The 18,467-nt window shown below is 42.0% G+C and overlaps 1 pseudogene across 1 annotated transcript in view; it reads left to right on the forward strand.

The window, feature by feature from the left end:
• Positions 1-4,589: 4,589 nt before the first annotated feature.
• LOC143284041 (long-chain-fatty-acid--CoA ligase 5-like) overlaps positions 4,590-18,467 on the forward strand; it is a 46,950-nt pseudogene continuing 33,072 nt past the window's right edge. The window contains exon 1 of the transcript XR_013055479.1: positions 4,590-4,701. The product of XR_013055479.1 is annotated as a long-chain-fatty-acid--CoA ligase 5-like (transcript). The remainder of the gene's footprint in view (positions 4,702-18,467) is intronic.

Genomic DNA, 18,467 nt, shown 5'->3' on the forward strand with positions numbered 1-18,467 from the left:
CTTACGGTTTTCCAACGAACAAGGTCTATAGAGGATGAACTGCATTTTCTGGACAAGTGTAGTGTGTACTCTGACTTGAGATCTCGCCTACTTGTGACAGTTAATTCCCAGTCTTCGAATCATTGGCCAGATGGCACTGGCAACACAATAATCCAAAGGCCGAGTTCTCTGTTGCCACAAAATTATTTCCAACCAGAACTGGCAAAATACATATATGAATGCTTTAAAGTTCGCAGTCCATAACTATGTCTTATGGAATATCCTGCATGTGCTCACAGCTTATTGCTTTTACTTTTTGTTTGCTTGTTGTGTTTAGTTTATAGTGTCCATAATGATTCCTATGATGGGTTTTACGACAATTAAATGAGTTATGAGTTCACACACACACACAAATTTACAATGAAGAAAAATCAGCATGGGGTCGATTTCATAACCGATGGAAGTTAAAGTTTTTAAAACATAAAGGAACATTACTTCCCTGAGAATATTATTAAAGAAAAGATACCGAATCCATCAGCTTGCTATACAAGATTAATAACCTCAACTTTCTTCCGTATAAAACTTGATGCGCTGAAGATAAAGTATAGTAAAAATGTTACATGCATCTGTGGTAAGCAGTTCAGCTTGCATCATTGTTTGTTTCACTGTCAGCAGTTACGTACCTTCTTGCCCAAGTATTTCAAAGAGAACAATAATTCTGCAGATGATTTTTGTAAAGTTATTTCTGACGAGGTTCTTATGGTCGAACTTTCACAGGCATTAGTTCATAGCCCTATTTCTACATTCCTTTAATGCACTTCAGTATTGTGTTAATTGTTTCTGATTATTATCATTATTATTATTGAATTGTTGTTGTTAAATGTAACTGCATGTTAGTTATGCATTTTACGGTAGTTTTCTAGTTTACCTATTTTCTGTTTTCCTCTTCCCTGCCCCCCCCCCCCCCCCCCCCCGCCCCCACCCCCTCGCCCCCCCTTTTTTAACGTCTAATATCACTGATAGTGAAAAGATGCTAAATAGGCCAGGAAATTTAGATTAAAATTTGCGTTAGGTCAAAATGTCTGCAACAAAACCGTTCTTTTTACGATAAAATAGAATAAATCATACTGATCACACTGATATAAAGTTGGCCACTATAGGGGGGCGGGAACATAGGTAGATTTTGATTTTTAATGACCAGAATCGAATATTTTTATTACTTCTGCCTGTGCGAGAGCGCCTTACAAAGAGTCGCAATGCAAGCACAGGCGAAGGTTACGCAAGCGCGGTATAAGGGGTCGCCAGAGGAAAGCGTTCAGCGCGGTACAGTACATGTGACTGACTGCTGCCGCGCTGATGCTGATCTGTGAGCAGGTCACTGAATCTGAACAATAAGCTAGGAACAGAGCTCTTTCGGGTCAAAAGGAAACAAACATTTTCAATTTCGTGTATTTTATACTAAAGTGGTAGAAGACGCAAATCCGCTTATATGAATGTTTTCCAGTTTCCTACCATTCATGACATATCATAAAGAATGAAATCAGTATTATACCGACTGCAAAGGTGAATTTACAAAGGCAGCACGGGATCATTTAGTTCGTAAGTACAATTTTGTTGATATTTTACGCAATGCACAACTTGGATATACTCCATGCTCCGCTTATTAACGTGTAGAATATGAATATCTAAATATGCGTCATGTCTTGATATGAAAAGAACGGTATGAAATACATATTTTTCTTTGGAAATGAAGCGGTATTTGCAAATGTGACTCACGAACCCTGGCGCAGTAGACGTCGATTTAGCGTGGGATATAAATAATAATCATAATGATAACAATGGATCATAAATTTTATTAATGATTATGTAAAACTTTCTTGTAACACGTGTAACATTGAATCCAAGTTACCTAAACTAACTTTCCCGACTCAGATGTTTGAATTACTGGATTTATAATAATGATAGTAATGAATCTATCACGCGATCCTTAGCCAATGCAATGCATTCAAACAAAGCCTGTGCAAAATTATGTATTTTATTAATGATTACCTAAAACCTTATGACATATGTAACATGGAAACCAAAATACCTAAACTAACTCCCCCACCCTGGATGATTTTATTTTTCAGAAACACTGCAGGCACTCCATTTTCACATCAATTCTCCCCAGTTCCACACTTCGTCTGTCTTGTGAACTGATAAACTAGTTTACATCATTTCGTGATAAAACTTCACCAGACAGCAAAAATCAAAATCAAGGTAATTTAAGGGGGTGATTTTCTGCTTTGAACTTTCTTGTTTGGAACTTTTGATGCAACAAGTCTTCAACTGAAAACAGTCTTACTGAACTACATGCGTTGACTTGGTTCGAAATCTTACGCCAGTATTCGTGTATTACCGCATCTCGCCATGTGTCAGAAACAGTGATTGTGTCTAAACTTAATCGGATCAGAGATAAAGTACAAACAAACCATAACAACGACGAAATTAACATACACAGTTTTGTTGTTGTTGTTGTTGCGTTTAATATAGCAACCACAGGGTGCGAATGAACATATCGGAGATTTCCGTGTAACATATGTACATCTCACACGCTGTCGGAAAAAACACATTCTCTGAATCTGTGTTCAAACACACACGATTGAAGGGTGTTTGTCAAACCGATTTACGCTTTCCCGCGATGAATCCGCATGATTTATGTGGAAACAGTTCTAAATTTGTTTACATGTATATTTTTATTGGGTCGTTTACATGCACTGAAGTAACACAGAAAAGCGGAACTGAAAATTAATATGCGACGTCGATTGCATTTAAATAGTTGAACAGTCTTTTTTTTTCTCCAGAAAATGAGTGTATGTGCTGCAGAAGATAGATGTGTTGACCACCTGTTGCAAGTAAAGAACGTGTAGTGTATTCATGAATGTGCTTGTCTTTGAATGAATAAAAATACGTCAAGAGGAATGGGTTGTTTACGTCTGTCACGCGGGTTTTTTTTGCGTAATATTTCAAACTTAATGTACAATTTTTTACTGATGATCAATGTTTTATTATCACAACGAATGAATATAGATCAGGTCTGTATGTACTGGATTTTAATCAGGTTTGTACTTATTTCTTTCTGACCACTTCATGTTTAGACACATTGCCATGTCACAAAATGGCGCCGAAATTTTGGATGTTTTTATTAATTTTCAACACATTTAAGACACAAGAACAAACCATATTCTCACAAAATTGTTGCAGACATTTCTCTAATGAATTGCAATCCTGATAACATGTGAAACATTTGAATAATCATTCTAAACACATGTTTATACTGAATCAGACTGAGAGACCCCCATTTCCAACAAAGTTTTGGAGACTGACCCATTTTCATTTTCCAGGCAGTCTTTGCTCTTCATGACTATCTGATGCACTTCATTTTGCCACCTTCACACTCCAGCCAGATACATTTTCTTTCCCATGCTAAACCGACGTGTCTACTGCGGCAGGGTTCGTGATCCACATTTGCAAATACCGCTTCATTTCCAAAGAAAAATATATATTTCATACCATTCTTTTTACATCAAGACATGATGTTGGTCGATTTTGCCATCATCTGCCTTCCATGCTTTCTGAATTAATTGTCTGGACAGTGCTCCGACAATGTTCATTGAAACAAACCTAGTTAACAGGTATTGAGATATTCATATACTACACGTTTATAAGCAGAGCATGAAGTATTTCCAAGTTGTGCATTGCGTAAAATGTCAACATAATTGTTCCTGCGAACTAAATGATCCCGTGCTGCCTTTGTAAATTCACCTTTGCAGTCGGTATAATACCGATTTCATTCTTTATGAAATGTCAGGACTGGTAAGAAACTGTAAAACATTCATTAAAGCAAACTTGCGTTTTCTACCAATTTAGTATGTAATAGATGAAATTAAAAATTTTGTTTTCTTTTGACCCCAAAGAGTTCTCTTATTTTCTGTACGGTGTCTGCCATCTGCCGCAGTGATCTACTAACGGAGGTATAGGATAGCATCAGCGCAGCAGCTGTCAGCCACAAGTACTGTACCGCGCTAAACGCTTTCCTCTGGCGACCCATTATACCGCGCTTGCGTAACCCTCGCTTGCTCATGCCTTGCGGATCTTTGTAAGGCGCTCTCTCATGGCCAAATGTGTGAGAAACAATTATTAAAAATCAAAATCTAATCATGTTCCCGCCCACCTACAGCGGTCAAGTTTATATCAGCGTGATCAGTATGGTTAATTCTATTTTATCGTGAAAAGAACGGTTTTGTTGCAGACATTTTGACCATTTTTGTATCTGTCCTGGACTAAAACTAAAGAACGAACGAACGGGGGAGTATCGACACGCTCCCCGAGAAACCGACTTCGACCACCCACTTCCATCCCCTACCCCCCCCCCCCCCCACCTCCTATCCCCCCCCCCCCCCCTCCCCAACTCTCGTATTCCCCAGTCCCACAATATCCCATAATTCCGCGCCTCTCTCTAACCGTCCCTACTACACACACACACACACACACACACAGCGATACCACACAGTTAGTGTCTCACAGCCTGCGAGCTAAGAAGAGCACCCCCCCCCTCCCACCCACCCACCCCCACCACAGCACAGGTCTGGACACAGTCTGACGAACTTTTTCTTCGTGAACAGACACTGGCAGGCTGTGTTGCTGACCAGAGTTTGTTGTGCTGACTGCAAGTTATTAGAGGTAATTTTGGTGAAGTTCGTTTGTCTCTTCGGTTTTGTTTCTGTTGCTGTTGTTGCCGTGTGTGTGTGTGTGTGTGTGTGTGTGTGTAGAGGTGTGTGTGCTTGCTTAGAGTTGTGTGGGGGTGTTGAGAATGTCGCGTCTGTTTATGTGCGCGCGAGCATGGACACTTAATATCTCGGGGAATTCTATTCTGAGTGTGTTTGCGAATGAGGCGTGTGTGTAAGTCTTTGTGTAATGTTCACGCTCACATGCGGTTTGTGTTGCCGGTTTGACATGTTCCAAACAAGGACTAATGGCTGATGATGGATAATGATTGCTTGGAAGTGCCCACAGCACAAATGGCTTGACAGAGATGGAGATCGGGGATCATGTGTGTGTGTGAGTGAGTGTGTGTGTGTGTGTGTGTGTTTCTGTGAGCGTGCCGTGTGCTAATGGGAATGGGGGAAATGTGTGTAGATGTATTTGTGTGTATGTGAGCGATAATAGACGGTATGTGCGTCTCTCTCTCTCTCTCTCTCTCTCTCTCTCTCTCTCTCTCTGTGGTATTCGTGGGGTTAAACAAGGGGATGTTTGTAGCCCTGTTTTGTTTTCACTTTTTATCAATGAACTTGCTTGGCTGAGAAATTATGTAGAATGGTCAGCACGGCGTTACTTTTGATTTGATTGAATTGTTTATTTTACTGTTTGCTGATATGATTTTGTTATCCATAAGAACAGTTGGTTTACAGCGACAATTGAACAATTTATATACTGCGGCTGCCAGTAACTTGCACTTAAAAGTAAACACGGACAAAACGAGTATTGTTGTTTTTCGCAAGGGAGGGTATTTGGCAAGAAATGAAAGATGGTCGTATGGTAATGAAAGAATTGATGTTGTCAATGCATATAAGTATCTTGGAATTTATTTCTCAACCGACTAGACTCAGTTTCAGTTTCGCACGTCAGGATACAGCTAACAAAGCAAAGAAAGCAGTTATTGTAATACATATTTTGTATAAAATAGATTGTAGCTCATTTAGTGTATTTGGTAGGTTGTTTGATTCTCAAGTTCAGCCAATATTGCAGTATGGAGCAGAAATTTTGGGACTAAGTGGAAAATAATGTAGCAACAGAAAAAACGCATTTATTTGCAATGAAACGGTTTCTCAATGTAGACAGTCGAACTGCAAATGATCTTGTTTATGGTGAGCTGGGGAGATATCAGATTTATTTGAATTCATATATTAAATGTATCAAATAATGGCTGAAATTAGAATGGATGAAAACAGATTTTCATTTAAAGCTTATAATATGTTATATTCTTTAGATAATAATGGTAAAAAGACGTGGGCAACGAGTGTTAGACAGTATTTTAATTCTTATGGTTTTGCATTTGTGTGGGACAATCAGGGGGTTGAAGATATTGCGGTTTTTTTTAAAGTGCTTTAGGCAACGAATTATTGATTGCAGGTGGCAAGACTGGCATGATCATATACAAAGCAGTGATAGATTTGCACAGTTTAAACTCTTCAAGACATCGCATGCCATCGAACCATACATTGAGTTGGTATTGAACAGATTTATAAAATGTGCATTGACAAAATTTAGATTTGGTGTTTCTGATATTGCTACTCATTGTTTTAGATATGGAAATTTAAGGGAATCTGTGTTTACTTGTCGTTTATGTAATCTGGGTAAGGAAGACGAGCTACATTTTTTGTTATGTTGCCCTGCCTTGAGTGACCTCAGACAAAAACTAATCCAACCAAAGTATTATAAAGATCCATCTAACTTTAGATTTAATTTGCTCATGTCGTCAAGACATGAGTCTACTCTGTGTAACTTGGCCATTTATATATATGAGGCATTGAAGAGATTGAGAATTGTTACGACGTGAATGTTGTTGAACATATGTGTTACTGTTAGCTATTTTTTTGGTTGGTTTGTGTTGCAGATGCATAGTGTGTCATGTAAAATCTTATTTATCTTTCTTTAATGTCACCCCCTTCAGTAAGAGGCTTTGGCCTTTATCTGAATAAAAAATCGTTATCGTCATCGTTATCGTTATCGTGTTATATATATATATATATATATATATATATATATATATATATATATATATCTGTGAAAGACAGTCTTTCTCAGTGTGTCTGTGGGTTTGGGGGGGGGGGGTGTCTATGTGTGATCTATGTATGTGAGCGACGGTAAAATTGTGCAGTGTGTGTGTGTGTGTGTGTGTGACCGGGCACACATCGAGCCGAGTGCCCATCAGTCGACCCAGTGAAAAATCGAAGTGCCCCGTGAATACGGTAACATCAATAATCACCGCCACCTCCATATAGAATGTGCTAATGGTTAGACACGATAAGAACAAATGAAACATACGTATGAGCAGAAAAATAGGAAGATATTGTGTGGTAAACGTTTCCATTAAGAGGGATACCAGCTATACGTGACCATACACTGATAAACAGTTTCATGTGATAAAAATAGGCGAGTATAGGTATATCTATCTTTGCACAAACTTGATACAAATCAATGTTTTTCATACACTAATAAGTTATCCGTCTTTGCACAAACTAGATGCAAATCAATGTTGTCAATACACTTATAAGTAACGCCTTTCATAGGATCAAATATATAATCATCACGTATATACTCAATACTGATAGACCAGATACAAATATACAAATCAGTGCAGTGTCAACTTGGAGCGTAAACTAGAGCAGTCAATTGGACACAACTTTTGTGACAATGTCAGAACAGATCGAGGCTACTTGAAAGATTATGCCACAGGGAGTAGGCTCAGATCAAGTTGAGTTTTAACAAGCCTATCATTTAAAAAAAACAAAAAAAACCAACCTCATTTCAAGTCGAATATGCGTTGTTTGAAGGGCTGAGTCCTGGATGTCTGTCCGTGTGGGGGGTCTCAGTGTCTGTCGTTCCAAGGTGCGGTCCTGGAACATATTGGAGTTTAAGGGTAAGTTTAACGACCCTCGTCAGGTCTCCACACTCAGCTCTTTCAAGTCTGGCCTTAAAACCCACCTCTTAAGATAGCCTCCCTCCCCTACCTCTTCCTTGTCTTCAGTTTTTCAGTTTTAGAGTTATGCATGCGTGTGAATGACTGGTGTGAAAGCGCTTAGATTTGTCTAGAATAGAATAGAATAGAATGTCTTTATTACCAAGTGTACCGGGGTCACAAGGAATATTGGGGGGGGGGGGGGGGGGGGGGGGGGGGGGGGATAGTACATAACAAGGTACGAACATAGATCGAACATCATACACAAACACAGATACAGTAGAAATTAGGATACATACAAGTGCATATCAATATAAAAACTTGTGCATACTCACACGTGCACGCACTGCACACACACACACAAACACACACACACAAACAAACAAACAAACAAACAAACAAAAAACCTCACACGCACACGCACGCACACACACACACACACATGTTTGAACAGAAGCCGCATATCACATGTGGATGGGGCTGATGACTAGATCTTCAGGTAATGGTTGGTGATTGCACAATTCTAGTTATCATACTGGATTTGTTGCACACGCACAAGAGTCAGCTCTATATAAATACTATCATTATTATTATTATATTTTCTCGTTATCAAGTTCTTCAGGGCTGGAGTCCGACTTTGGACTTAAGTTAGTAACATGTCCGCACACAGTTGTACCCTTTCTACTATCTCGGAACGGGGGGCCGTCGGGCCTTCGCGGATGGTAACGTGTGTAATGTATAGAAAGTTTGTGGAGCGTGATACAATCGGGACCGCAGGGAAAACTACGAAACTGTGTAACAAGCCTCGCGACCTCCAGCTGTCCAAAACCTGTCCTTCCCAGAGAAGCGACATGACATGGATGACTGAAATTGAGTAATGGCTGTAAGACGCGGATAGTAGTATATGGCGTTCCTCATTGATCGATCCAATTCTTTGCGAAAGTCCTACAGCTGTTACCCGCATCTTTCGATTGGTCCCCGCTCGTATGGGTGAGCCTAACCATAAACACTATAATGGTCTAACGACCTATTGACATTTCACCCTTATTAACAGGCCAAGTTGTTCGTGTCTGTGGTCTTTTCCGTGAAGGGTGGTGTGGTCAAGGCGTTGGTCCTGTGACTGGTATGTGTGTGTGTGTGTGTGTGTGTGTGTGTGTGTTGGACGCACACTTCAAACCATCATAACGTTAAGGGCCAGAGCCAATAAGTCGATCGTTAAACCTCACACAGAAACCAAGATTCTGTTGTGGCGCCTGTTGCGTTCACGTTTTGTCACACTTCCACCTACATGTTACAGTGGCAAATCACGTTGACCTTTCATATAATAGGATAGAGCTCGCTGTTTTGCAGACAACATTGAATTTCCCTATGATAAGCTCTCTCTCTCTCTCTCTCTCTCTCTCTCTCTCTGTATGTGTGTGTGTGTGTTGTGTGTGTGTGTGTGTGTGTGTGTGTTTTGGTTTGCATATAAAGACCCCCATCACGATAGTACAGAAAGAGCGACAGGCAGACAGACGAACAGAAGGGCAGACAGACAGGCAGAACACACTTAAGTCGTAAGTAAAAGCGTTCAGAGGCGGTGCCATTGTTGAATCGCATCAAGGCAACCCTGAACTCCATACGGGCTCTAATACTGACCGTCATGTTCTTCCCGGGACACCTGTGACAGCCTAAATCTGCCAACCCCCTGCCTGGGTTTTACCCCAGGGTTATTCTGGGCTCGCTTTGAAGGACCGCGGGGTCATTTGTGGCGATTCAATATCGACCCACCTTCTAGTTAAAAATTACCCCTTTTCTGTATATATACACGCGTTTAAGCTTACTGCTGGGTTTATTTGATCTTGCCCAGACAAAAAATATATAAAACCACACACACACACACACGCACACACACACACACACACACACACACACACACACACACACACACACACACACATTCAGAACCGACCCCTCTTCTAGTTAAAAATTTATATATATATATATATAGATGTCCCTCTCTTACAGATACACACACACACTCACACACAGACGTACACACACTGACATTAAATATCAACTGCACTAAAAACAAAATTGCATAAGCATTAAGATATTTCTTATTTTGTAACATAGAATTCTATTCGGACATACTAACATGCCTACACGCTTACACACGCGTACCAGAGCCCTCACAAACACATGCACGCACGTACGCACACACACACACACACACACACACACACACACACACACACGCACGCACGCACGCACGCACGCACGCACGTCCATGAAAATAACCAGATAGAAAAAATGCCATCACATCTAAAACTACATAAAATATACAATGCATTAAAACAGGACTACAAAAATACTAGTACAAAGATACTGGTTACCAAGCATACCTTGGTTTAACCGTCCGCCCAGAACAAAAATGCTTACGGAAAAGGTCAGATCTCACTTAAAGGAATGTAGATCTAAGAGATGAAGGTAGAGAGTTCCACACTTGGGGAACCTGAGCTCTGAAAGACCTATTTCCAGCGCATTTCAGGTTAGTCCTTGGAACTTTAAGCAGCTTTTCAGAACTGGATCTTAATGTTCTGTGCGGTTCATATGTTTCCAATACAGAGGAGAGGTACAATGGAAGAGACTTGTCAAAATGTTTGAAGGCGAGTGTTGCTAGCTTATAGTGAATGCGGGACTCAATCGGAAGCCAGTGTAACCGATTCAGCAGAGGTGTAACATGATCAGATTTTTTTTTTCTTTTTCTTTTCGAAAACCAGTCGTGCAGCATTGCTCAGAATTTTCTGTAATCTTTTGATGGAGGAAGATGGTAAACCTGCAAGAGTGGAATTGCAGTAATCCAGTCTTGACAGGACAAAAGAGGAAACCAAGTGAGCCATATTTTTATCTGTTATGTAGGGTCTGACTGAGGCTAGCCTTCAGATATGAAAATTACATGAACGACACGAGAATGAAATTTGGTCGTTCATAGTCAAGGTTTGATCTAGATATACACCCAGGTACCCAGATACACACACACGTCTTTTCCACTGTGGTTTGAATCTCAACCAGGGAAGGTGATGACAAATCTGACTGTGTCAGATTAACCCCTTGAGTCATTCCCGCAAAATCTGTAACGACCCCGTGGTTGATCTGAACCAATCTGTGTCAGAGACGGGACAGTGGAAGAAATAGTAAGAAATGGGAGCAAACTCTTAACTGGGCCATATTTATCCCAGAATGACAACCATAACAACCAGGGAGGGGGGAAGAACGTGGTTAAAAATCCAGCTAGCGGGGTCAGCTCTTACTGGGACAGTTCCCCCCCCCCTCCCCCCCTACCCCCGGAGGTCATTCCAGACTAGTCTAGAAAGATTCCGGCGAAAATCTGAACAGGCCAGATTTGACTACTGGGGTGAAAACAAGCATTTGTAAGAACAGGCCGCTACACAAGCTCTGTGACCTGTACATGTGTTGTGTCTGTTTCTCAGTTGGTTTATCGTCGATTTACTACAAGGTGATTCAGAGACGTAGGCATTCATTCTTTTCAGCTCACAAATGCACACTCACATTCAATGAGTGTTGAGAATGTGTGGGGTATTGGACTTGGGGTGGGGGTGGGTATGTTGAGGAAAGAAAAACAAAACAAAACAAAAAAACAAAACAAAAACGAATAGGGCTTCGGGGCCAACGGCGTAGGAGTTTGAAACAGCACGAAGGATAAACAGCGGGAAAGAAAGTGTGAAGAGATATATAGTCCCAAAGTTTGGCAACGGGTTGATACCACGTTGGGAAAAAAAAGGGAAAAAATAAAGCTCTACACCCAACTGAACTCCCCACCCCCACCCCCGGACATATAATGTAAGGGTTGTGACAGAAAATCAACAACAACCTACTGAACGTATGAGGAGGAAAAAAAAGAAGAATGAAATGGCTCACTTGTCTGCAGAAGTGCTAGGTAGACGGGATGCTAATCAAAAGAGAGAGAGAGAAAGAAAAAAAGGAATAATGAAATATATTGTAATCCAAAGATGATAAAAGAATGGAAAAACCTGAAAAAATATCACGTTGAATCTGTCTTTTGACATACATATATGAGAAGAGACTTCAATTTTTGACTCGCTTGTGTAAACAAAGTGAGTCTATGTTTTAACCCGGTGTTCGGTTGTGTGTGTGTGTGTGTGTGTGTGTGTGTGTGTCCGTGGTAAACTTTAACATTGATATTTTCCCTACAAATACTTTGTCAGTTGACACCAAATTAGGCTTAAAAATAGGAAAAATTCAGTTCTTTCCAGTCATCTTGTTTAAAAAATATTGCACCTCTGGGATGGGCACAAAAAAAAAAAAAAAAAAAAAGAAGCCTAATTATATGCAAACTGCATTTACTGTTTATATTTTTTGTATTCTATAAACTTGGCACTTTGATCTGATATTCTGACCCAACAACAAGAGCAGTCATTATTATCATTTTTTGTTCAAACAGGAACTTCTTTTGCTAAGCATGGAAGTTTTATTTATTTTGCAAACGTTTTGATGCAGATAGTAAAAAAGGGAAATTACTCTGTAATTAATGCTAGGGGACATAATTCGCTTTAAACTGATATTTCTCATCTTAAACATTGCATTTTGAAATACATAAAAAGCTTGGATTTTTTTTTCAGTGTATCACAAGTGAGTCTTGAAGGCCTTGCCTCTCTTGTTTTTTTATATTCCAGGCTTTATCTGTTAAAACTTAGCAAAACAATTGGATAACTGGATTCACTGCAATGTTACAAGACACCTCCCAGCTTTCAAATACTTTTTTGTGTGTGTTTAGGTATTAACACTGATCTGTTAAAGTAAATCGGGTCACAATGTTGTCAAGTTTTTCATCCCGCTCGGTCGATTGAAAAAAATAAAGGGACATTCGATAGTTCTTAAACGCTTGTAGATCACACCCATTCATCTGTAAGTAATCATGTATTGATCAGAAAATATACTCTCCAACACAGAAGCTATTTTTTTTTAAGTGCTGAATTTCGAATTTACTTTACATCTTTGTACTACTAGTAAGTTGTTTTTTAACAGCTATATATGTTCATTATTGTTTGCATTGTTACTGTAGGTCGTTCCATAAAATGATATCAATCAGAATATGAAACAGACTTTAGAATGGTCATTTCTGGTCAAAGGAGAGAAATGGTCACTGTATCGGGTGGTTTTAAAGGTGTCTTCATGCTTTCTGGGTCATTTCCATATGTGTATAATGTGTGCTCACGGCCTTGTCGAAGGAGTTGCAATGGAGATATGTAGTAAGCTGTGTACAATGTTGCAATGGGAAATCTTTTACAGCTTATATATATATATATATATATATATATATATATATATATATATATATATATATCTAGAGAGAGAGAGAGAGAGAGACTTTTGTGAAGGGCTATGACTCTCAAACTGGGAAGCAGAATTACACTGGCTGTTAGTACTGCAGCCTTGGGGGTGAGCAGGCCTTTCGGGGAACCATCCCCAATGCCGACTGGCCTCTGGGGCAACTTGTAACTTGGGCAAAACACTCTCCACTATAATCAAATTCTAGCCCAGATAGTCGGGACAGTAGTTACCTCTTTTGCTGTTCTGATGGTCATAGTCGAACACGACTGACTATCATACATACATATTATGTACAAAGTGATTTTTATAGTTATCACGTGACTGTGACCTTCACTTCAACAATGCACTTCTGGTTGCTCTTTTAATCCAGATGGATAAAATATGTTTTAAAGCTAATTCTGTGCAGCCGCCGTGGCGAAGTGGTTAGCGTCGCGGACTGACGGCTGGGAGGACGCGGGTTCGAATCCCAGCGGAGGTGGGTTTTTCGGCCTGTGGCCGGCTCCTACCCAGAGTTGAATGTGCTCTGGGCTTAAATGGGGAGACCGGGACCACACAGTCGAGTGTCATCCACTTCAATGATGCGTCTTTGGGTGTGTTGCTCTAATTACCTGACCAACACTGCAAGTGTCTGTATCTCTCGGGCCTGATTAACGCCGGGATATCATTATGACAGGAAGCGTCGAGTACAGCCTTGTAACGCAGTCCCAAACCAAAATGGACCTCCATAGCAACATCGTCATCATCATCGTCATCCTCCTCCTCCTTCATCGTCATCAATATAAATAAAATAGTCTCAAAGTCTGTGGCCTTTCATGCCCTGCTCTCGTGGTGACCTCAGTTTCGATATCCCTCCACTTCCGTGCTTGGGGTGAGTCCTGTCAATGTCGTCAGTGTCGGCAGATTCATGGGGGGCTGTTGTTTGAGGGGCGTGGTGGCGGTCTTCACTCTGGGAGGGACGTTCACTCAGTCTGGCTCTGCGACTAAGCAATTATTGTCGTTAGTAGGGGGCTTAGTAGGTGGTGTCCTAAGTACGTTAAAACAGAACAGGCACCACTGAACACCACCGAAGTGACTCAGCAGCAGTGCAGGGTCTCTTCTGGTGTGTGGCCTCCTGGCGACCTAACATCATTGGCTCCCTGTGGACTGCCGACGCTGGAACTGCGACGGACGAACCCGGGTGTGGCCGTGTATTGGGGAATCTAAATGAGCGGCGTGGGAGTAATGCCACTGAAACGGTGCAGATGATGGGGCAGCAAAAAAAAAAAAAAAAAAAATTAAATTAAAAAAAATGTGCAGCTGTTTCACAAATTAAACACTTGATGCTTGGAAAAGTGTGTGCATATAATAAAGGGCTTCTTTGTTGTTTTAGCAAATTACAACATTCCGCTGATTATTTCCAGTCAGAAAGAATTAAGAAGGCTTTGTCTCGGTTTACGCAGTAAAACAAAAAAGAACGAATAATTACATCAAAAGCTGTGTGGCTTAGTCATAGATACGTACAGTGAATAGACAAGTTGATACGTTATACTTATCACTGAAAAAGAGACATGGACGACAGACTGACACAGCGTGTGGACAACAACAAAAGCAGATGATGATAAAATGACGTAAAACGAGAAGTCAGGCGGAAAGGATAAAGCAGCAGAAAAATTATCATTATCACTGAGTGTCAGAAAATGGACCGAGCCTATCATACCAGACAGAGAAGTCAGGCGGAAAGGATAAAGCAGCAGAAAAATTATCATTATCACTGAGTGTCAGAAAATGGACCGAGCCTATGATATAGTACATTTAGATATCGCTTTCAAACCTCTCAAAGCGCTTTACAGTAACACGTTAGTCAGACACTAAACACACAGACACACACACACGCAGATACAAACACACAGACACACACACGTGGGTACACACACACCCACGCACGCACACGTGCACACACACGCGCACACTTGCACTCACAAACAAGCGTTGAAGGATTAGATATAAATCCATACAATGCAAATATGGAAGGAGCATGTCTATGTTCCTCCAGGTCTATGTTCCCCGAGGCCTATGTATGTTTAATCGTACATACACATTTGGGTACTGGTCAGGAGTGGTCAGCAACAGTCAGTGGTCAGCGGTCGTCAGTGGTGGTTTTTCGTGGTCAGGACGTCATAATAATGCACAAACGTGATAAAACAACGCAATCTGAAGATTTTTGCGTTGTGGTCAGTAATGGTCAGCAGTGGCAGGAAATGGTCAGAAATAGCCTACAGTAGTCAATAGTGGTCAGTTATTGGCCAAACCCTGCCAAGGCGTCCCAATAATGTATAAAAGTCTCAAAGTGATGCAAGTTGAATTCTCATAGTGTACAACAGTGGTCGATAGTGGCCAGTAGTGGTCAAGCAGTGGTCAAACACCTGCTACGACATAACAATGAACAGATGTAACAAAATAACGCACTCTGAGCACTTTGGGTCGTGGTCAGCAGTGGTCCAAGACCTCGTGGAATCTAGACCTGGGGGAACCCAGACCTGGAGGAACATAGACCTGGAGGAACATGGACCTGGCTGGAAGAAAATCTTGGGGAACATATACCTGGGGAAACATAGACCTGACCCCGTTTTTGATCTGTTCTAAGGAATGTGAATGATGGACTGTGACCATGGCCTTCTCACGAAGCCGACTGAAAAAAAAAAAGTAAATTCTAAGTTTGTACAGCTGAAGAACAAAACGCTCTGCTGCCGTGTTTTTTCTCCGCTGAATTTGGGGAACAAAATATCCTGTCATCAGCTGAAGAGCGGAGAGTCCATGATGGGACATAATTATTTGCTACTGACCAGCTGACAGCAAGGGTCAGCTTTGAGATCAAACTTGGTGAAATGGAAACGCGTTGCAACACCACCACAGCCAACTGTGAGACAGTGATAAGAAACTCTAGGGAAAGCTGGACAGTACAAGGTCTTCAGAGAAGAAGCCCCCCTCAGTCAAGTGTTTCGGCCCTTAACTCCTTACACTCTGAGGGGGCCGGGCCGCACCCAGGTCATGGCTCCTGAATTGCCCTTGTATTGCCGCCTTTTTCTTTTTTTTCCCCCCTGGTCCTCAGCAGGTTCGAACCCGCGCCTCCAGTGTGGTCGCCACTTCAGGACTGAGTCACCTTTTCTGGAAGACGTTTTAACCACTGAGCCATCGTACGCCTAGTTTGAGTAGGGAAATCATTCCTCCTCGACCAGATCCAGCTGGAACTCTTTTCAGCTGCTTCTGCCATTGCCTTGAGAGCCCATGTCCTCTGTCTGCCAGAAATTGACAGCTGTTTCATGAGACTGTAGGAAGATGCGCCCACAAACCCTCTTGCACCGATCTCTATGGCGAGGACTTTGGCTTGGAAGCCAGATTCTCCAGGCTGCTGGCTAGACTAGCATACTTCTTCGGTCTTGTAGATGTGGGCTTCCTCCATTCTGCTTTCGTATGGCACAGTGAGCTCAATCAGAATCGCTTGTTTCGTTGCCTTGGAGTGGAGTACTATGTCAGGTCTCATGCCGCTCTTACTGATGATTTCCGGGTGTTTCTTCCCCTCTGGTAGGTCAACTGTGCATTCCCAGTCTTGTGCCTCCATGTGTACCGTCCTTTTCTCAACGCCGCTTTTCATGAACTGAGGACATGTTCCACTGTTTGTTTGCCATGGCAGAGTGGGCACGCAGGGACATCTGCTTTCCCCCATTTCATCAAGTTTGTATTCGAGGGAAGGAGGTCGTACACAGATTTTAGGGTGAAGCTGATCCTCAGAGGGGCCATGTTCAACATGTCGCTCCAGCTGAAGCTCCTTTGCAGTACATTTTCCCATGTTGTCCACTGCCCCTGCTGGCCTTGCTAGACTGCCTTCTGGACTCTTTTGTCATCCTCTTCCTTTTTGATCTCCTGTTTGATCATGTCTCTTTTTGTTCTACCCCTTGCCTTGGACCACCATTTCATCTTTGTCGATCCCAGGCCTTGTCTGTTGGTTTGGGTGTGTCCTATTATTTTCTTCGTCTTAAGACTTTCTTTCGCTGCACTGACCTCCTCCCTGACTTTCCATTTTCTGTCAGTCTTCAGCTTGGGTTGGCTGGATCTCACAATACGATCACCTGAGTCTTCGAGCATGCTGAGAAGTATTGCCTTCCCTACCTTGTATTCTTCTACAAGGGACTTCAGAGGTAGCCTCAGCTTTGCTTGGCGACAGTAGAGTGCCACGTCAGTGAGTCCAGGTGGGACACCAAGCCATTTGCGTGTGTACTTGTTGATCTTTGCCTCAATCGACTCGACTGTGCTACAGATAATATCATATATCAGGAGAGGCCACAGGAGCTTTGGTATCAGCATAGACTGTAGGCACCACACTTTGTATTTGCCAGGAAGGCCACACTGGTCTATGATATGCAGGCCTTCTTCTGCTGTCTGCTTGGTTTCCTTTCCTCTTTTTGTGTATTTCAGGGACTCATCATACCTTCTTCCAAGGCTCTTGACTGGTTCATTTGACACCGTTGGAATGGCTTGGTTGGCTACAGTGAATGTGACCGTTTCAGCTACCTTTTTCCTTTACGCAGTGAGAGGGTCTGTGATTTCTTTGGTTTGGAGTTCATCCTGGCTGAGGCAACTAGTTCGTTCAGCCGCTTCAATATTTCACGGGTGTCATCCTCTTTTGTTGAAAGGACTGTTGTGTCATCAATGAAGGCTTTCAAAGGAGGTATCTGGTATCCGTTACCGAAGTCGGCTCGATCCGTTCCCTTCTGTGAAAGAACCTGAACCTGGCCCTGTGCGGGTTGTTAGGACAAGAGGGGTTGGAGCAGTGCCATTGACAGGGCGGGAGAGGAGAGCATTGGGGGGTTGAGGGAGGGGGAGGGGGGGTCACTGTAGTATTGGCCAGAAACACGGGGATGTGTCCGTTACCTGTGATACTGTCCGGCCTTCTACCTTATCGCGTTACCTGGAAACATGGATTCCGCCCTGTGAGAGGACGCCAGACAGAAAGACAGTTTGAGTGAGCAGTGCCAGCGGGCTTGGTCAGTGCCATCTTGGCACGGCTGGTGACGTATCATTCACAGACTTCACAGCACTTTTCATTCGGTGGATGCAAGGTTTTGATCATGAATGGTCTTTTGTCTCTCAGATTTCAGTTTGAGATCATATCCCTTATGGCATACCCATTGTACGTAACAGTATATTTCAGTTCATGGCCTGTTGTGACTGGATGCGTCTTATTCCTGAATACCATGGACATATGATTACTGACGATTCTGTGTAAAAAAAAAAAATTGGTCAGTTCTGCTATTTGTCCGTTTACGGACCGAAATGTTGCGAGCCGGCCCCAGTCTTTTGGGCCAGGATTGTTGCAACCCTTAGCACATGAAACTCCTGCCAAGGAGGCTGGCACTGCGCATCATTGGTTATTCCT

Source organism: Babylonia areolata, chromosome 1 (genome assembly GCF_041734735.1).
Source record: "Babylonia areolata isolate BAREFJ2019XMU chromosome 1, ASM4173473v1, whole genome shotgun sequence".
In the NCBI taxonomy this organism is placed as follows: Eukaryota; Metazoa; Mollusca; class Gastropoda; order Neogastropoda; family Buccinidae; genus Babylonia; species Babylonia areolata.